At 42.0% G+C, this 22,086-nt stretch overlaps 1 protein-coding gene across 4 annotated transcripts in view; it reads right to left on the bottom strand.

Annotated features, from left to right (window-relative positions):
• Positions 1-22,086, bottom strand: part of Hivep2 (HIVEP zinc finger 2) — a 189,930-nt gene that overhangs the window by 74,517 nt on the left and 93,327 nt on the right. For all 4 annotated transcript variants that reach the window (XM_057755256.1, XM_057755227.1, XM_057755236.1 and 1 more), the window contains exon 2: positions 5,320-5,421. The gene's annotated coding sequence lies outside the window, so the exon portion shown is untranslated. The remainder of the gene's footprint in view (positions 1-5,319; positions 5,422-22,086) is intronic.

Below are 22,086 nucleotides of genomic sequence, written 5' to 3'. Positions count from 1 at the left end.
GTAGTTATGGGATGTCAGCTATTTTGCTCAAGCCTTTTTCTTTTCCCCCAGGCTGAGAAAGATATGGATAAAATAAAGATCTATTGTTGCTCTCGAGTGGGGCCTTTAGATGCACAGCACAACAAACATACAGTTCACATAAATTACTTCACCATAAGTCGTGTGTGTACATGCTACCGAGCCCGCACACACACGCGCGCACACACATGCACACACACACACGCGCACACACACACACACACACAAGAAAAAAGGTCAAGAAGTTCCATAAGAGGAATAGAAAGGCTGAGTGGATTCTGAGACCAGATAAGATAAAACAGAAAGACCAGTAACTCTAAAATGAAGATGTTCGCCAGATTATGACATCAGCAAAGTTCAGCAATCTTTAGTGTCAACAACAGACAGAGCAGATAGTGCAGCAGGGAAAGTTAACTTATCATTTGGGAATTCACGAATAAGAAATCACCGTGGCATTACGTTCAAACATAAATTGAGAACTTCATGGAGTTGGTTCGGTCCATTACCCACTTTAAGAATTTATAAGAAGCGCTGAAACTGACCAAGGAGCCTGGATCCAAGAACTCATTTTGAATTGGGTAGAGCATTGCTTGACGATGACGAGAGTCTCAGGTTGGGGAGAATGACTGGGTAAACCTTACAGTGTCTTTCATTAGATCACACCTGTCAGGGGTCGGAAAACTGCACATTCAGATGCCATGTTGGTGTTCGATCTACTGGGCTGGCTGGAGAATCCCTAACATCTGATAATTCTCATAATTTCAATATGTCTTCTCTTTCCTTATATGAATCATACTAAACAGAGTGTACTGACCATATCCGCAAAGCTCCAATATTTGGATGATGCCCTTACGGTGACTGTGACATGCGCTGACATTATGTATATCAGGGTTGTGTTTTGTCTCTGTGATTAATTCACTGGGGCTGTGGCTTTGCCTAAGCCACTATCTATAGCACCCAGCTCTCTAGTCATAGCCTTCATTTCCTCGCACACAAACTAAAGCATATGGAGCTGTTTTCGTCCAGGCGATAACACAGGTGAACACTGTTTGCAAATGATGAACTATGACACTGGGTGCTAACACACACAGAAACAAGGCACACAGAACCTCAGTTTCACAGCAGAGGTCCGGGAAGTAACTGATGAGAAGTTCCCCACACAGCCATCATACAGTACAAACCAAAGGAAAGAGGCAGAAATAACTCTACAGAAGAGAACACTGTTAAATCCAAGAGCAGCCTTCCATCGTGGTATTGAACAGTTATAGAAAAGACACGGGCTGAAATGTGTGTTGCTCGTATGACTGTCTTAATGAATGCTGATTGACTAAATAGGTTGACTAAATTGATTTCATGAATGAATGAAATGTTTGGCCAAGCGAAACGCTTGAAGAATTCAGGGAAATACTTTTTCAAAAATGGAACCACATAGCTCATAAAATCGAGTAGTAACTCATGGACTCTATATGGGTCTATTATAATGATAAAACAAAGTGAGGTCACTAGAAGTCATGTACTGATGCTCTTAAAAACTGATAGTCTAGTTTCTCTTGTCAATACTCAAACGTGTATGATACCCTCTTCAGTTATAATAAAAAAGAAAGGATTTACAATGAAATGGCTTCCATGCATGTGAAAATCTACAAAAGTGCCCTGTTACAAAAGGAAACAGTTCGTCAGCTATACCCTGACAAGACAGGAGCTAATTGCCTACAACGACAGGAAAAGTCACAGTAAGCCCGGCAGGTTTGATGGACACCATCTGAGCAGCTGAAAAGTGTCCAAATACAAGAAAGTGTTTTCTTTTATTTCTCCTGAATTTTTCAAAATCAGAAGGAGAATAAAAAAAAATGTATATGGGCATATCAAAAGAGAAGGTAGCTATGAAAGGTTGAACAATGGGTCTGAGGAAATCACAAAATATAGCAATTTTGACATACATCAGAAATAGGAATTTTGTACTTCTTAAGACTTCAGCAATTTATGATTCTAAATATTAATAACTATAGTAGTTATATAATTCTGGGCAAGCTAACTACTATTTTGAAATCCAACATTCCCAATAAATATGGATTCTTAATTCTTACTTCCTAAATAAATAAATTCCTAAATAAATCTACCCGTTCAATGAAGGACACTTCTACCTGAGAACATAGATCAGAACCCATGGTTACAGACCCAGGTTTTAGCTAGACATATAATGTTAAGATTGGTCAAAAGCATTACCACCTTGAAGGAAAACAGCAATGTATAAAAACCAACATTATTATAAAGATAAAATAATTCACATTTCTTATTCCTGACAGGAATTACCATAAAATGAATATCCTAATGGGTGCAGACTTTCCTTCTTTGCAGTATCTTTCTATATGCCACAAATTTGTGATGGGGAATACTCTATTATTTAGAGGAAAATCCCTTGAGTGAGAGGACATGGCCAAATTTACAACTAAAGTCTATGAGAAGTCATTGACCAGATTGTCTGTCCACATTATGAGAAAAACGTAGAGCAGGAAACCCTTCCTAAAACAGCATCTGGATGAACTGAGAAAACAGGCCATCTCTGTGAGGTAGGTCCATGCTGATAGGCTAAAGAACCACCAGGCATGGAGTGGACAGAATGTAGCTCCTATATAGTCCAAACAGTTCCTGTTCAACTGTTAGCACTAACTACTGTCTTCATGATCATCAATAGTCACTGGCTCCTACTTCTTGTCAACCATATGTTTTATCTTTGGAGAATGTTATGGATTAAGTAGTACACTTATGTAACACAAAACAAAAAGAATTTTCAAGGAGCTAACGTCCAAGAGGTCCAGGGTTCAAGCAGCAAGGCTATGTCCACTTTCAGTCTCTTTGACATACATTGCACGTCACAAGTTGAATTTGTGGCACAAAGCACTGTGGCACACACATTGGGAGGAAGTACAAGAGCCAAGCCTGTGAGTAATATTGAAGTTGATGGTTTGGGGTATTAATTTTTATCTTCTGACATACACAGTAACTACTAAACACTATCAAAAGCTTTGCTTTTGAAACTTTTTAAACTTCTCTCTTCCTGATGAGAGTTTCATCTGACTACCTGATATCTCTGGAAGTATCCAAAACTGTCCCCAAATGGCCTATGTGTGCATAACAATGAGAACTGGTAGTCACAAATGAGTTTTGAATACTGAACCTTACAAGGCAGGAGGAAAAAGATTCCCTGTGTTGTAATATGAGCGGCGGGGCTGCGTCCCCGGCACCCAGCTGCCCACATGGCTAGCTTATGCCCCGAAATAATTACACGGAAACTGTATTTTTTTGATCGCTGCCTGGCCCATTAGTTCCAGCCTCTTATTGGCTAGCTCTTACATATTGATCTAACCCATTTCTAATATTCTGTGTAGTACCACGAGCTGGCTTACCAGGGAAGATCTTAACCTGCGTCTGTCTGGAGTGGGAGAATCATGGCGACTCCCTGACTCGGTTTCTTTCTCCCAGCATTCTGTCTGTTTACTCCACCCACCTAAGGGCTGTCCTATAAATGGGCCAAGGCAGTTTTTTTATTAAATGAAAGTAATTCCTCCATCATCCCTGCAGTTTTTAGACCCAAAGTTTCTCCTCTCCTGAATGCCCAGAGGCTACACAAAGGAAGCAAGATCTAAGGCTGAGGCCTCAAGGCAAATCACCTCAGATAAGGCAGCTGCTGGTAGCCAGTCCAGACAATATTATCAGTGAGAAAATACCTAAACAATGGCACCTTCAGGGACTCACAGCTAAACAAACATAGGTGTTTGGTTTTGTTTGAAACCGCCTCCCCGAGTAATTAGACACTTCCTTCTCTTATTCATCAACACTCACTGGATTTTGAAATGGCTCTTGTTCATTTGAAGAGGAATTAAACAGCAAGGTATACAATTTTAGCATCATGGAAAACGTGTAAGACTTCAGTAATTCTAATCTTATGACCTAAATTAGGAAAACAGTTTCCCCCAAAATTCTCTATTACTATACAAGGGGTTAATTAAAGCATGAGTTTGCCTGTGTTAAAAAAAAATTACCAAGCCCTAAAATCAGAATCATCTAGACTTTCTGATGCCAAAAATCTGTTTGAGAGAGCAGGCTTTACTACGCTGACATTTTAAGAGTAGCCAAAGTCCTGTTCCCACTAAATTCTGGCAGTCCCTAGCGATCTGGGAACAACCCAAACTCCTCCTGGTTCTCAATTTTCTGTCTCAGGAGCCTCCAGTGCTATCTAGCAGCACATGAAGGTCAACTGAGCAAGTCCTGACTTACATGTCTGATCATGTCACACACAAACTGAAATTTCCACAGCATCAGAATGGCTTAATTCGGCAAGATGTGGGATTTCTTTAAAAGCTCATTGTATCTTAGATGTAAGTTCAGTAAGATGCAGTTATACACATGCACACCACACACACACACACTCACACACGGATTTTCCCCAAAGCAAAACACGATATTCACATATTGATCCAAGATTACAAGAAAATTACCAATAAAATAAAAGGGGTTTAGTAGACTCTGGAGTTAGCATGTGCAAGGGGCACAGGTTCAATCCTCTGCATCTAACATAATGCAATAAAATATAACAGAATGATTGATAAAAGGAGCAATTTGAAATAGTAAATTTTTCCAGTGTTCAAACAAAATCAGAGAACAAAGACAACAGAGATGACTCAGTGGGTAAGAGTACTTGCTCAGTAAGCGTGAGAGTCTACGTTCAGATCATAGCACCCAGGTAAAAAAGTCAGGCATAGCCTTATATTTGCTTATAACTCTAGTGTTGAAGAGGACGAGCAAGGAGGGCTTCAGAAGCTTGTCGGCTCCCAGTCTAGTCAGTGAGAGGCCCCTCTCAAATGATTAAGGCAGAGAGGCATAGAGCAGAATATATTGACATCCTCACCTAGGTTTTGTATACACAGGCCCATGTACCTGCATACACATGCACACCACCACACATACATATGCACATACACCCTACACACATACATCACCCATGCACATACACCACACACACATTATACATATGCACTCATCCACCCCACATCACACACACACACACACACACAGACATATACATATACCAAACACATCAAACACACAATTTTAAACCTGAAATAATTCTTAAAGCTGAAGGACAGATTTACAAACACATTCACTGAAGTCACAGCTCCAACATCTAGCACTGATTTTGAGGGCTTCGAACTATTCCTGTCAAAATCTCACTTAACGCCCACTTAACATCACCCTTTGCTAGCTGAAGTGAAACCACAGAAAGCGTGTACATTCACTTACCTATTGGCTGACTGTTGAGAGAAGGTTCCAATCAAATCAATTCACTTAATCTTTCCAGTAGATCTGATTATCATTGTCTTTGACAAAACTCACAGACTTCACCTAAGGAAAACACAAAGAGAAGAGTACTTCAATGGGGAGGGAGCTGGATGCTCTCTGTAACTTAACGATACAAAATTCACATCGAGACTAGAAATACGTCTTTTCTGGTACCGTGCGACAGAGTAACAAAAGTATTTGGTAACTGGATTAAATTTTATAATTGGGACAAAATGAATGTTTAAGCATAGAGAGATTAAAGTCACAGAAGGAGATGAAAGAGTTTATTTCCAACCCCCATAGGCACATGGGAACAACCGACCACATGATTCAAGGACGTTAAAAATCACATGCAAGCAAGCATGGAGATTGTTCTAGAATAACCCCCATTGATTACTGTAATTGGCTGACACAACAAAGATGTAGGTGGTGCTTCACCAAAGCCATTAAATCTTAGCTCCATCAATTTCTGCTGAGGAACAGACACTACCACCTAGATGGTGACTTATTCGTAAGAGCCATCAACCCGTCTGGAAAAGAATTCAGTAGGATGGGTTTCCAGACCATTCCGAGCATGCTGTCTTGTTTCCCCCAGACAGGTGTTCACAGCAGTGAAGCCCCATCGACAGCTGATTACAAATATAACCAGCACATTCCACTCGTCTTGCCAGCACAATGCCCGTCCTGAGGTCCAGAAATCAAATTACTGTCTCAGTTATGGGAGCAGTTCCAAGAGAAAGCGAGCAATAGCTCACCTGGAGAGAAACTAAAATAGACGCCGGAGGATGGATGGGGCACGAGCGCAGATGACAGAAACTTACACAGCTCCCAGGGAATCCTGAATCGGGTGGCACTGGGGTAGATTCAGTATTTCCAAACAAGCCAGAATTTTGAAGTCACAGAACATAAACACAACCCCATCCTAGTCAAAGTTCAAGCCTATATTCCAAAGCCATAATATAACCATGGTTTTTATTGCACAGTTTGGATTATGAGACAGCCACTTCTCCAGTCTTGCTCCACAAGCTAGTGAAATCAATCAGTGTTTAGAAGAAACCAGCATGAAATAGATTCGCCATCCACTTCTAGTTTTAGAAGATTTTCACTCCAAGAAAGATTGCTGATAATGAGTAATAAAAATAACAATAGCCACATCCAAGAAGAGCCTATAGTAGTCAAAGGAATATGCATGAACTTTCAAAAAAATCTACGCCAAGATTCTGGCCTCATAGCTGTTCACTGAGTGGTATTCAGGAAACTCACTTGGGCATAGACTCAAGAGACTTCTTCATTAGCAAAGATAAACAGTCATTATCCTTGCAGAGTTCCTGCCATTAGGATGACAAGACAAATGTCATGTGCTTTGCTTATTAACTTATCCATCCATTTATTTCTGTGGTGTTGGGAATATTACTCAAGGCCTTGCACTTGTAAACTAAGATCTTAACCACTGCCCTGCGCCCCCCCCCCAGTTCATCCTGTGTAAGTGTGCGTGCATGCGCACGTCTCCATTTCTCTGTGTGTGCTGGTGTTTTGTGGGTCTGCATCTGTCTGTGTGTGTGTTAATTTTGTTGGATCAATAAATAAATCATCATCCGATGAAGTGCAAGATGGCACAACACAAACACTGTCTTTGAACACCTAAAGCTGAGAAAATATCTATCTTTACTTTTTTGTTGTTATCCAAGCATTTTGAAGGCTTTCAAGTGACAATGGTACCTAGGTTCGTGGCACAATTTGTGAATACAGGTTAGGTTGGGCAAATGTAGAGGTTGGCGCATGCTTCTTTCAGTTGGTCGCTCTCTAGACTAGACTAGGACTCATCTCCTCATGAAGATCCCTTCTTCCTACACAATTTCTTTTCATTGTATTTGCCTATGTGTCATGTATGCACATGTATTTATGGTACCAGTGTCTTCCTTCTGGGCGCCACTGTATATTTTGGAACAGGGACTCTTGCTACACCCGGGAACTCACCCACTGGCTAGCCTGACTGGTAGCAAGCCCCCCCTCCCCCCGAAGATCTCCGTTTCTCCTTCCTGACCCTGGGACTGCAGATGTGCTCAGCCACACCTGGTTTTGCGTGTGTGTATAGGAGCCTGGGAATCTGAAGTCAGGTCCTCGTGCTTCTGCACCCAGTACTCTACCCACTGAGCCATCTCTCCAGCCCACAAGATTGACAGTTATTTAATTTTTTCTTAATTTGTACAACGTGAAACTGACATAGACAAACATTGAAATCTAACATCCCTTTCCAGTCTTGCTCTCTTCTTACATAGAATATGGTTTCCTTAAAGTATATAATTTTTGCCTCCTAAAAGGTCTAAAATTTTTAAATACAACCAGTCAGGCCCATCTGTTATCAGGCTCGTATGCTAAAAGCCTTTTCACCTACACAGCTACAAGCATCTTGTCTCTATCTGTTGTTGGGGAGGAGCAGTGATTTCAGATGACTTAAGGACATGTTCAGTACCTGCAAAGTGCCTCAAAGCCGACAATGCTGGGCTTGCGTGGCTGGGGCTAGATGGATGGCTTTCCCTGCTCATACCCAGGGCCCAAGCTCCGCAAGCTCATGGGATACTCCCTGGGGCAGGGTAGTGGTTGTCTGCTGAAGTAGCTCCCAACAGCTGGAGTAACCACCAGTCACCCTGTCCTTCCACACCTGGGCTAGCATTGAGCAATCTTCCAACACTCTCCTTTCACTGGCAATGAAACCGAGTCTCAGAAGGTCAGTACCTCCCAGGGTCTGCAGCCAGAAACGGATTTCCTGGTTTCTTTTATACCGTGTCCCCTTTCAAATTGAGGCATCTCATCTTAGAAAAAGCTGACTGAGCATTAACTCTGTTAAAATTGTTTCTTGGTTTAGGATACAACAGAAAGGTAGACAGAAACGAGTACAGAGAGAGACCGGACGCCAAACACGGCAAACTTCAGACCATTCCATCACCTAAAAGCCTGGTTAGCACAACTACCCTGCTTAGTTACTTATATTAGCTTTCCTTAGAACTAAATAACAAAACTGTAAATATTTGAACCAGACAGACAGTCCTATTCTATTACACAAACTCAATACGAGTACTGGCATTTACACAGATGCCCTTGTTCTGCATAAGCACTCTTGATTTTTTTTACTTACTATTCTGTAAACAATTCTTTATTTCCATATATTCGAGCTGCTCATCTTTCCTAGCCGTGTCCTAGTCCACAGAGTCTGCATGAAGTCACTTCTTACATTAGTCTTGTCCCATATGGGGAAAGACTTCACATGCTTTCATGGGTATCACGGGAAATACAATTTTCCTTAAAATATTATCAGAAAAAAAATTATTAAGTCGAAAGGCAGGAATATTTTATGAACTCATATTTAATCCATACCAAAGGATTTATAATTTCTTATAAAGCAACCAACAATAAATAGGTATCCTACATTTAGCAAATGTTCTAACTTTGTACTTGACACATAAAAGAGGTTTATTCAATGCAAGTTGTACCTCAGTTTCTTTTTATTATTATTTTAATGGAGACAGCAGTTCTTGTACTGCTTAAAATAATTTGTCTTTTATCTTTAATGAAAAAATTAAATAATCATATAACTTGACCATGTTTAGGTCCTGACTTTACTTTTACAGTTAAATGGCCTTTTATGTAGTGTGTGAGTGTGTGTGTGTGTGTATGTATGTATGTGTGTGCGTGTGTGCATGCGTGTGAATTGTATTATACCAGAGCTGCAGTTATAGGCGGTTGTGAGCCAACTGCTATGGGTGCTGGGAACTGACCCCAGGCCCTCTACAACAACAGCCAGCACCATCTTCTCAGCCCCTGGTTGCTGGATTATTTTGTATCTTTATCTGGAGTCTATGGAGTCAGTTTCTCACTTCCTATTTTTATTATCTCAATCCACACATTGAAGATGGAACGCTGGTTCAAACTGTAACATTATGTGATTGGCACTGAACTATTGATTCTGTGTTGTTGCATGAACACGGCATGCACATTTTGGGCTGCTTCAGGTACTTCTGCGTGTGGTGTGTCTGAGTCTGTAGAAGGACAACCTTTGCTCCTTGTTATTCTTGTCCTAACAAGCTTGGATACACCTGTGTGCTTGCACCGTTCTCAGCTGCTTTACTCCAGGTTATGCAGCCTTCAGTCCCTGTATTCTTTACATTTCCCTCTTTTCAATCATACTCAAAAACTTCCATTTGGATTGTGGTTAAAATTGCACTTATCATAAATGCAATATTTAGGTGTGATTAATGGAAACGTCATTTTAGGACTTCAGTTTTCCTGTTTCCATGTTAAGCAAGTCCACTGTAATATAAATTATCTCTGTGTGGATGACACTCTGACTTTCACATCCCATAAATGTTCACATTCTGGTAGCCTCCCCTTCCCCCTTTCCCGTTCTTATTTTACTTGCTAAAAATACATCATGCCTATCCAGCAACTAATTGTGCTAATTCCTTTTAAGTCTTCCAGAATAATATCCCCTGTATGTGGTTAAACAGTAATTAAGTAGACGATAAGTATATAAGTATATAAGTCCTATCTTAAATAAACAGGCTTAATTTTTTTTTTTGACAAAACTGAGATCAAACTATACATAAACACTACCACATCCACAAAGTACCCCCATCAGCCATTTATTCCCCCATCTGAAGAACCCTTGAGCTCATTTAAAACAAAAATGAATGCCTCGGACAGCCCAGTGCCAAGAACCTTCCTCCCTCCCCATTCTCCAATGTCTCCAGCCTCTTCTGTCATCTAGGCTTGGATTCAAAGACAGGGTAAAACAGAGTGCAAGAGACATGGAGACATAATAACATACCGGGCCTCCGTGACACAGGTAGAGGCAAGAGGATCAGGCATTCAAGGTCAGCCTCAGTTGCATTGCAAGTTTGAGACCAATCTGAGCTACATAAGACCTCTTATAATAACATATTTTGAACTTATTTTTTTTTGGACTGAAAACAGTCTACATTTTGTTGTGCATGCTAATTAAAACCATATGTCATCGCCCTTGATTTAATGGATACTCAATAGGTAATGGAAAGCAATGTTACATTTCAGATAGTGTAAGTGGTCCGTATATCTAGACGCTGTGTTGATGGGCAAGAGAAAGCCAACACACACAAATGAAAGGAGGAAGCATCTTGACTGTCCATGTGAGAATCCTCAGGACCAAGGCTGGTTCTGTGTTTACTTTAGAAGCCACACCGTGTGTTCAGTGGTGTGGAAGTACAAGAGCCATTTCTCTGCTCTCCCGGAGAAAGACAATGCATAGAGAAAGTGGTAGATATTTCATCTGAACCATAGTTCCTCAAAGACTGCAAGATGTCTACAGATTTTCTTCCCTGGAGTTCAAAATAGCAAGCTGAGTGGGCGTGAGCAGTTCAAGGAGAAAGAAAGAGGGGGAGAGGAGGGCAGGAGGGCGAGGAGAGAACTAGTAAAAAGAGGAGGAGGAGCTATGGAAAGTAAGTAATCAAACTGTCTGCTCCTTGCTGAGACATCTACAAGAGGCCATCTGAAGAGCTGTGTATGATTTGCATGAAACGATAGTTTGAGCCAGTATCCAAATACAGATTATGACTTCACACAGAATCTCTTGTTCATATACTATGTGTGTACATGTATAAGTGTATGTATGGCGGTAGGAAGGGAGAGAGAGAGCACACACACAAAGACTGGCCCTGGGTGTCTTCCTCAATAGCTCTCCTTTATTTGGGGGGACAGCATATCTCGGAACATGGAGCCTCTTACTTTGCTAGACAGGCTGGTCACTTAGCCCCAGAGATCCTTTTGTCTCTACCTCACCCAATCTTATTTTTTTTTTTTTACATGGGTGCTGGGTACCAGAACTCATCCTCATTCTTGCAAGGCTGGTGCTTTACAGATCTCGCCAGTCCGAAGTGGGACCAGTCATACTTAAAGACTAAAGCCAGCATCACCATCACAGGAAAGGCCAGCAGCGCTCCGCGATAGCCAGACACCTTTCTAAATCACAACAGCGCCTCTGCAGAGAGCTGAAGATGGTGTGGTCTTGGTAGTGCTTTTTAAAACTTTAACAGACACATGGGCAACAGGAGAGTTTGTTAAATTACAATGCCGGTTCTAGATTCTGTAAGTCTAAGGTGAAACTAAAAAATGAACCATGTGCTAGTATGAGGGCTGCAGTTTGAGCAGTAAGATTTTAACTAATAGTCAGCCAGTTAAGTGTCTACCTTTCTGCTAGCCACTGCTGGAAGTGATAACGTCTATGACATAAGACCTGAGCAGCAACAACACACACACACACACCACAGGCATGCAGGGAGGAGAGAGGGCATGCATACATTGTTTCTTAAGAGTGGTGCTGCAGTTGGAGAGAGGGTTACATGGTTAAGAACTTCTAAAGGACCTGGATTCAATTCCCAGCATCCACATGACAGATCACAATTGTTTGCAACTCCAGTTCAGGAGACTCAATGCTCATGAAAAAAAAAAAATAAATAAATAAATAAATAAATAAATAAATAAATAAATAAATAAATAAAAATAAATAAAAAATAAAAAGAAATAAATGTTTAGAAAAATAAGTAAGTGCTCAATGCTAAAAGGCACAGTGAAGATCCTAAAACTAATAATTGCTGAGAGCAGGGAGCATTCCATATAGTCGACAGCAGTTACCAAATATGCTGAAGGTACAGGCCCCAGGGTGGAATGGGAAGTAGACAGGAAAAAGAGACGGACCCCCAAAGCGAGCAAGAAAGTAGAGTTCAGACAATTACAGTGCACCTGCTTTGAGGTCAAAGATCTCATCGCTAGAGACTTCCAGCAAGAATCCACTTTGAACCTAGGGAAGAGAGACCGCAACTCAAGCATTTTCAGGTCTGAGAGCTATAATCCTACCCAAGGATGGAGAGGACTGGATAGCTTGCCTTCGCCCCATGCAAATTTGCTCCACTAGCAACAACAACAGTGTTAGGAATGACATTTTGGGTGTAAGCCTGGGAGCACAAAATTATCATTTTGGTATACATATTTATGCACATGTATGTCTCTGGTTAACATTCGTCGTTAATAAACAGCTCCAACAGCATTAGGCCACAACTTTCTAGCATAACTGATGATTTTCTGTTAGTGTTTGAATATTACTTTTATTGCAAAAAAAAAAAAAAGTAAATGCTTCCTATACAGTACTTTGGGACGGCACATACCCACACAACACCCTCAGCTACAGCATCTTCTTCCTGTCCTCCCACCCTGGCTGACAACAGGAAGAAACATTCCCAGAAACAGAATGAAATCATTCATGAATTATACCTTTTTTTTTCTTTAACCTCCTCTGAAACATTTTCCTGTGGGCCCACATAATGTTGTATGTAGTGCACAAAGTAGTCGATAGAAAAGCAAGAATGAACCGAAAAGATCTCTATCAAAGCCGAAATTCCATCAAGAGGCCACTGTGAAGACGCTGACATGGGACTGTAGGGATGTAACTGCCACCGGCGAGCGCAGGAGAAGCACGTGGAAAAGAATCAGGACAGGGTTTTTTTTTTTTTTAAATTTAAGCTCAGATAAAATTATCTTTGAGCTTTTTTCTGTACCCATTCTTAAATCATTTTATCAATGAGACTGAGAAGCCTGAGAGGTGATCCCAATTTCCCTGATAACATGTGTCACCCCAGTTGGGACAATCCCCTAAATTTTAGTAACATTATTTTTGCACTAGAAAGACTTCAGCACAAGGAGATGTGGGAAGGGGTCAGAGTAGAATCTTGCATTCTTCATCACTGAAGGCCAGGCTAATGAGCTGCTTGGAGACATAGAACATCTTTCTTCCCCACCTAGAACAACTTCTATAGTACATTCTGATTATGTTGTAGCTGATCCCAAGCTGGTTGGTCCAGTATGAAATACACTGAAATGTTTCCTTGGAGACGAAAGTGCCTCTAGATTTCAAGGGCAGCCACCCTAGGCAGATGAGCTATAAATCTTGGCGGCTTCCTGGAGGAGGAAGACAACTAAGAGAAAGAGAGGAAGCAATGGCATTTGAGTTCAGCTGACATGGTCAGCCATGGAGGTCAGACCCATGTGCCAAAAGCAGCCTGGGGATGGCAGTGTCGTGAGCATCTGCCAAACGCTTGTTCTCCCCTATCAACTACAGAATGCTGGGACTCAGGGAAGGAAAAATATGTTATCTCATTTAAGGATATAATTCCTCCTGCATTTTTATTTTTGGTTCTTTTTTTCCCTCATATGAAAACATTAAAGCTGTTTATTTTCCCTTTAAAAAAAAGAATCAGGACAGGGCACCGTTCTTAGGCCAGGTTAACGACCTTACCACTCTGCTTCCATTGGCCATAGAACATACTCCATCCCCTTGTTAAAGCACTGGAGACAAACTGGGATGCTCCTGCCGCGTTTCACAGTAATGTCAACTGGTCTGATGCATTCATCGAAAGAATTAAAACAAACCAAACCAAAAAAATGCAAAGTGGGTACCTTTTGGGGGGCCTTGCCAAGGTATGCCACTAAGCAAACATGCCCCATGCAACAGAGTTAATGCAAGAGGTTTATTGGGGGAGGAGGAAGGGAGGAAGTGAATGAGGGAATGGCCATCTAGAAGTGGGGACATGAGAGAGGTGAGCGACAGACAGAGAGAACAGGCCAGGAAAGAGGTAAGAGAGAAGCAAGCAAAGGCCACTGTGACTGACAGGCACTTTTAAAAGGTGCACCTGTCACACCTGATGGTGGAAAGGCACCTGGAGGCAGGCCGTGATGTCACTGCCTAGGTGTTGAATCAGGCTGCTGCTGATGCAGGAACAACGAACATTAACTATCTCTGGGACTTGCTTTTCCTACCAAACCTCTGTCACTTCAAGACTTCGAGGCTTGAACACTGTAAGACACCTGTAATCATAACTCTTCTACTAGGTAGAGCCCTGGAACTCCGCTTCCTCCAGTGTATTACGGCCCATCCCAGACCTGGACATGCAAGCCCTCACGAACAAGGAGAAAATGCCGTCAGCATAAGAAATCTAAATCAAGTCTAACTTATGAACAGCTTCAGAACATGAAATACAATACGAATAAGATGCCCTGATGAAACTACAAAGCCTGCCTTCCCCCAAATCTCTCTACTCAGAACCCTTCCTGGTACCCTCCCCTGAGTCATGGGACCAAGTCAACTACAACTATTTCATTTCTCCAAACCCACGACAGCAAAAGAGCTCCAAAATTTCACTGAACAAAAACAAACAAAACAAAGTAAGTTTTTGTGGGGAAAAAAAAAATGAGGAAAACAAAAGCGACCATGAAATCTTGGGACGTTATCCACTCCCACATAAAGAAGTAAACAGCTGTCCCTGAAAAGAAGATGGGTTTTGCTAGAGCAGCATGGAGAAACTCCTCTTGGTGGGAAATCTAGTGAGATACACAGCAAATGACTCTTAGGATATAAATCAGGACAAGACAGATCTCTTGGTTTTCTGAGGCAATTTCTGTTGGAAATGAATTGGCCTTCTGAACACAGACGACCGGTGATAAGTCTCCCTCACCAGACAACCATAAGGAGTGCATAGCTCTGGGCTAGTTATGAAACCCAGGACCATTTTATACTCCTTGGAGCCATCACTGCAATCCTCTGTGTTCACGGGTCTACCTGCTTTTAGAACCGCCAAGGGGGAATCACCAGAAGTCACAGACTTAGATCTGCAGCAGCACAGCTTCTAACTACACCCCTAGAATTGCAGTTCACACAGGGTTCAGCTGAGAAAGACTTCCCCTGCCAGAAGTGATGTCTTCAGGAATCCAACTGCTAGGCTTAGACTAAATGAAGGTCAGTGCAGCCCCCAGAGGAAGCTGTTCAACTAGCTGGGTTGGTTCTCCCAGGGAGCCAGGCCTAGAAAACCCTTCAGACTAACAATGGACCTGGCAGAGAGAGCAGCTGTCTTCCCCCACACAGAAGGGCTGGCCCTCCTCTCAAAGGACAGGCAGAGTGCAAACCTGTCTCCAGCAGACACCGGAAGAAGGCACAGCAGAGCAGTCAGGGACAGCCACTTGTGGCTGACACAAAGACAGACTCAGCCTCAGGACTAAGGCTGTGGAAATGTATATTGCAGACAGGACATCCCTCCTGGCACTCGGTGAGTGAAGCCCAGGCTACAGCAACAACAACCTGGGCAGAGGACAGCCTGCACCACACATCAAAGCCAGAGGCGCTGGGAGGCTGTCCAAAGACTCTGGGAGCAGCTGGGGAGTGCACTGCCAGGGACAATAAGGAAAGGGACCTGGTGGAATCTATGAATTCCCAGCACTGGGGAGGTCTTCTCAGAGATCCTGCCCTCTCCTGTCAGAGCTGCGATTTAATCTCTTTGAAGAAATAAAAAAAGGGAAAGAATATACATTCTTCAACATTCCTGTCTGAAAGACGGACACCACAATACAAGCTGAATGCATGCTGGTCCCCATAGCCTGCAGCCAAAATCCAAAACAATAGAGCTGAGTGAGATGTAGAGCTCGCGTGCACACCTTCATTTTCAGTGAAGGGAGTGATCTCTAACATTTAAATGCAAACATCATGGCTCCATTGTTACACCCTCCCAGAAATTTCCCGCCAATTCTATTTAATTAGAGTCACATTGAATATTAATTACAACCTGACAGCTCTACAGTCTTGCAGGTACAGCAAACAGTCCCCTTGTAGGTAGCAAGGATTTAAGATAAGACTTCAGACTCTGGCTCACAAGAGAAGGTTCTGCTGGAGAGACTTAGCCACTTAAGTCAACAGAAATAGAATCTGCTTCAAACTTGTCTTGGGCTCACATTTTCTTACAGGGAACAAACCAGGGACAGAAACAGACAGAGATCCCTGCCCTGTAGAAAGTCCCTGAAAACAGCTCAGCCTGGGTTGGCAAAGAGTTCCAAGCATAGGCATAAAGATCTGGGTTCTGATGTGAGGCACTCTACATGTATAAAAGCTGGTTTGGGGAGACCTTCTGACCAGCTAGGTTTGCCTAATCAGTGCCCTCGAGGTTCAAAGAGAGACTCAGACTCAAAACAATAAAGCGTTGAGTGAGTGAGGAAACTATCCAAGCACGCTGACCTCTTAGCTTCATTACACACGCATGCACGCACGCACTCCCCCACCCCACCCACACACAGCCTCTAAGTTACAGAAAAGCAAATAAACCTCTTGTGATATGATGTCTGGAGCTGGTTGCCCTTTAAGGTAAAGCAAACAGCAAAGACATGGGACCCCTGCAGCCCTGAAGTGACTGGCTTCCCTGTAAGAAGCCACCCTGCAGGAATGCTCTTTAGAAGGGACAGAGCTTGTCGGGTTTCTTTTCAAAGGAAATGTGTGTGAGTTGAGGTCACTCGGTACTAATCGAGCCTGTACATCATGGCTGTATGGCCAGCAGCACATGCTCCATTAAGCCAGCAGTTTGTCAGAGCTCCGCCTGTCATCCCTAATGGCATGCTGGGGGAGGAATAACTTCCAGCTCTTTGCTAATCCAGTGTGGGGATGCCAAGGTAGAGAGCATGTTTTACTTGATTGCTTAAAAGGAAGGCTTATTTTCAGCTTGTAAATCACCATTCTGGCTCCTTCGCCAGCCCTGATGCCACATTACAATCCTTTCAAAATATCTTTTTCTCATCAATTTTCACTCATTTTGACATAAGCAAACATTTAAAGGAATCCTGGTGAGCCTCCGAAAGATGAAACTACCAGAGGGAAGAAGTTAAAAATAAAACAAAAACAAAACAAAACAAAAAAAAACAAACCAGGAGTTCACAAATATTTAGCATTTAAGGTGGCTGTTGTTGCACCGTCAGTGGGCAGCCAGGACTTAGCAGGACTCTAGAACCCGAGGACACCACACAATTTTAAGTCACACTTCTGAAGAGGACTTTGAAGAAAAACATAATAATAATGGAAATTTTAGAGCTTCTAACTGATATAGGAGGAACCCTAGCTATTTCTGTAATTATTCCCCAGAGACTGGTGCTGACTATTCTAAAAACAGGATGTGTTGTTTGTTGTCCCTCACAAAAGACAACCAGACCAGTATCGGCTTCAAAAACATCCCAACTACAGATCCATGTAAAGTCTAGCAATAGCCAAAGAGCCAAACGGAATTTTTATTCATGTATTTAAATTATTTTCTCAACGTGAGATGACCTCAGGAAGTGTGTTTCTTATTTTTATGAATGCTGAAAGGGAAAGACAGTTACATAACTCGAGTCTGCATCATAGCTCCAAAAATTCCAGCCTACCTAGAGCTGAGTCTTCACAGCTAAGGCTTCGAATTTTTTAAATTAGCTTGGATTAATCTGTAGTAACTAGGCACTTGTTCTGTGTAGCCAGAACAGGCTATGTTCAACCAACCCATTAGGCTTGATGACTTTTAATTTTTTATGAAATCAAAAACATCATTTTAATATCTAACCGCTTAACAGACTTCACTGTCGGATGAAATACAATTTGCTTCCTGTTTCAATCTCTGTAACATTATAACAACTCCAATAGCAATCCTCCCCTAAAGTTACTGTACTGTGAAGAAACCATTGGCACAGAAAGATGAGCCTAATAGCAATGAATTTCAAGACAGTCTCAAATGAGCACAGGCCACACAGAGAGGGAGTCTCACCTCTGTTTGGACTAGGAATGACCTCCCTAAATGACACTGATGTTTTCCCCCCTCTTGTGTCTTCACAAATGGAAATGGCTTACCTGGCCCCCTCCCCACTCCCGACCCACATGAGAATGTAGGATACATAGGAAGTAAGTTATATCCCAGCTTCTCAAGCAGGTGGTTGGATTCTTCCTCCTCCAGCCACTACTTTTACAAATACCTGGGAAAATCAAATAAAAACTGCTTACTGCCACCATCCCATCACGGATGGTGATTAAAACCACCTCAAGCAGCAACTGAGATCCACTCTATGGAGACAAGAGAAGTCTCTTCTCCTCCAGAGTTCTACAGGCTAAATTCAACTAACAAGGCTGGATGATTTCTTTAAATGTAGATAGCACTAGAAAAGGCAGCATTCTGATACTTAACTATTCCAATCTCTCTAAGTGGTTATTTTTGTGGTCTGTTATTCTATTACACACCATGCTGCCACAGCAGAAGGTTGCTAGTGTGGTCTTTAACCTCAAAAATCACATGACTTGAGGAAGTATGGTAAGTGTGGCCCATCAGGTTACAGTAGGGCTCAAGAAAGGGTAGATGCCTGGTGTCAGGGGATGTCTGAGAGGAGGGACTTTTAATACTCATCAGCAGATGGTTGTCAAGGAGACAGGGAGAGCCCCAAATTTGAAGAGGAGATATGTTCAGTCCGGAGACAAACTCAGCTTGAGGTGTCTTCAGGAATATCTTAGATAGAAATGTCCAAGAGGGAACCGTTGCACTTCCAGGTATGGAATGCAGGAAATGTGTGTGCTCACACCCAGCTGTATCCATGAGCCCAGAGTAATGCTCAGGACAGCGTGCCCTGGAAGACAGGGCACTTCGGAAACCGTGGGCAGGAAGAGGCCCAGTGCCTGAAATGTTGAAGTCATAATGAGGGCAGGTGTGTAAAGAGGTTAAAAACAACAGTGTGACCGGCTACCAGGGCACACAGCCACTGAGACAAACAGAGGAAGAGTTAGGCATGAGAGTCAACTGCAAATATGCAACAGCTGAAGTCAGTCACGGACTGAAATGTGTCACTGGGTTTCAAAATTAGGAAGCTGCTGCGATAACAAATTAGGTGGTCAAAATGATGAAGCCATAGAAACAAGTCACGCAGGAGTGGAGAAAGCCTTGGGAGTTGTTGTATCCTTTGCTCTTTTTTTTTCAAGATGGAAGAGATTTCAATATTTTTTTTAGTTTTCCACATTTAGTAAAAGAAAAGACCTGAGGGAGGAAAATAACAACGTCCTAACAAGATTTTACAAGATTAAATTTTGGCCAGAGTGAAGAAATAATTATGACTTGATTGTGTTAAAGTAAAACTTCAAATTCTCAACAATTAGCTAACCACTAATATTGATTTATGGACTCGGGGAGCCTTTAATCAAAGGGATATGCTGTTCTGCCATAAAAGGAATCAGGAAGAAATCAGACAGAACTGTGGAAAGGGTACACAGGAAAGGCTAAGCAGCCGTGTGGCTCCGCCAGAAGAACTTTAAATATCAGCAGCAGCATGAACTCCTACTTTTAAGGCTGTTTTTAAATTAATGCAATAACAACCACTTCCATTGGAAAGTCTAACCAGTGTTTATAATGTTTCAGATAGTATCTGAGACAAAGAAGAGGCCCAAACTGCCTGGCTGAAGGAAATTTTCAAACATGTGTCTCTAAAGGAGGTGAGCCCTGAGCCTGAGTATTGAAGGCACCACTGAAACACTGACATCTGAAGCAACATGAGAGAAGACACTGGTGGGTGCCTCCCATTTTGCACCCAGACAGACTGATGCACTCCATCCTACCATGTTCTCATTCTGAAAGTCATTTCATAACAAGGAAACCATCACATCGAAAACGTTCAGCAAGAAACAGTTCCCACCAAAAGACACAAGCGTTACCGTGTGATGGATTGTTTTGTGTGGATCAAACTGAAAAACCTAGTTTTTAATTCATGGGATGAAACATTCAGGGAAGGGTGTGTGTTCCTCTAGACCTGAGAGCATGACATATGAGGTTGGTGTCTGGGGAGTTTAAAAATAACAGAAGCACTTTCTTATTTCGTTTATAAGTTACGAATTTTCTAAGTACTTTGCTGTTAAGTCTTAAGAGATGTCAGGAAAAATAAAATAAAATGAATACAAAACTAGACCAACAAGAAGGAGCAAGGCCTAAAACACATAAGCCCTGGAAACAGGTTCTGGCTCCTAGCCAAGAGTAGGATCCACTTGACCTTCAGTATGACGCTTTGTATGCAGACTCACACAGACGCTCGAGGCAGTACCCGATTTCTTTATAAGCTATAACAAGTCATCTTGGTAGTCCAGATTCTGTTTAGGCCACTCTAGTTTCTACAAAGTAAATGCTTAAAATCTGATCTTACTATTAGAAATATTTAGTAAAAGACACACCTAGAAATAATAATGAAATTTGAACCATCATCAGAGAAAAATCAAAGCAGCCAGCATCTAGTGATTCCCATGGGCTTTGTTGTGTGTTTCCTCTTAATCTTTTTATGAGACAGGTGAAATTATTTCTTATCACCACCTCCCTGTTGCCCACTCAGGACCTCAGATGTCTTAGGAACTTGTTCATGGCAGCAGAGGAAGTGCTGAAGATGGGTGTTTATGTATTTTTTGTTTACTTTTATTCATTTATTCATGATACAATGTTTATGCGTACTTGCAGGAATCTGCTCTCTTCTACCATATGGATTTCTGGGATTGAAGTCGGGTTGTCAGGCTTGGCTGAAAGCCCCTTTACCCCTCTACCCATCCTAAGGGCTCTGAAGAAGAATCTTTTAATTGTCTGCGATGAACCCACAACTTACAGTCTTGAATGGATAGATCCACAGATTGGGAAGTTAAGAAGATCCTTAGGGCCAAGAAAGACAGAACACCTTGCAGCCACACACACCCCATTTTCAAATTCAAGTCTTAAGGACATCAGTGGCAAAGGGACTCCATGCACCAAGTGTGAAGAGTTAAAGACATGGCATCATTCCTGGCCACTCACGGAGCTGGAGGGACTGCCCTGTGATAAAGGGAGGAGGGAAATTTTGTCACCAGATTCTACACAGGGATGGGTGCTTTTAGACTTAGGGCTAAGTTCAGTACTCCACAGTCAGCAACAAAATCAAAATCTTTCTTACATATCTCAAAACATGGCTTCCCCTCACTCACTGTCTTAATTTAGTCTAGCTCTAAAAAACGTTTCTTAACCTAACGTCAGTTAAAAATCGATGTTTGGAAGATTTTCTGTGCCTGTGTTCCTCTAGATGACATTTGGAGAGTGTGTCATGCTCCTTGTCTCTAGAAATGACAATCTATTCCTGTTGTCCTTGAATAAGAGCCACGCTTTTTTTTTTTTAAAGAAAAATCACTACATGCTGCTCTTTTAAATTTTGCAGTAACTTCATTATTGGGAAATGTCTTTAATTTTTCCAAAGAAAAATAGCATTTACTTTCCTTTTACAAATGTTTCCTGGTAGGTTGCCCACGCTCCAGTGGATGGCCACATACAACTAAGCAACACTAATTGGATACAGTGGACTTTAAGAAAGTAAAGAAGGGCATAAGTTGGGAGGGGGATGTGGTATCGGAGAGGATCAGGAGGGGCCGGAGGGAAGGACTGAAAGGGATATGATCAAGCACCTTGTTTATAGGTATGAAATTCTCCTTGAATAAATAAAAACACCCTTTAAAATATCCATGATGAACGTTTTCTTCCCCTCGTTTATCCAACAATTCATTCAGCAAACAAATGTGTGCTACTGTAAGACTGTCCCCCATGAATCTCTGAATTAGCGGAGGGCAGACATCGAAAAGCAACTGTTACCAGTTAAATCCCTAAGCAGAAGGCACAGGGTGTCTATGAGTCTCTGAGCTTGACAACACTCTAAAAATGGCATGTCCTCCAGAACTCAGGACCCGAAGCTGCGTAATCAGAATTACACTTCATTTCTACAACTAACCCATGTCCCAGCACACCCTGAACCCAACCTCAAAATCATCAGTAAGATGTTCTGGAAGTTTCCACTCTCACATTCTAACTGTGGAAAATTCATCTATTTAAAGTG

The sequence above is a fragment of the Chionomys nivalis genome, chromosome 2, assembly GCF_950005125.1.
Source record: "Chionomys nivalis chromosome 2, mChiNiv1.1, whole genome shotgun sequence".
In the NCBI taxonomy this organism is placed as follows: Eukaryota; Metazoa; Chordata; class Mammalia; order Rodentia; family Cricetidae; genus Chionomys; species Chionomys nivalis.
The sequence above is the reverse complement of the archived record's forward strand: the minus strand, read 5'-3'. Positions and strand labels throughout refer to the sequence as shown.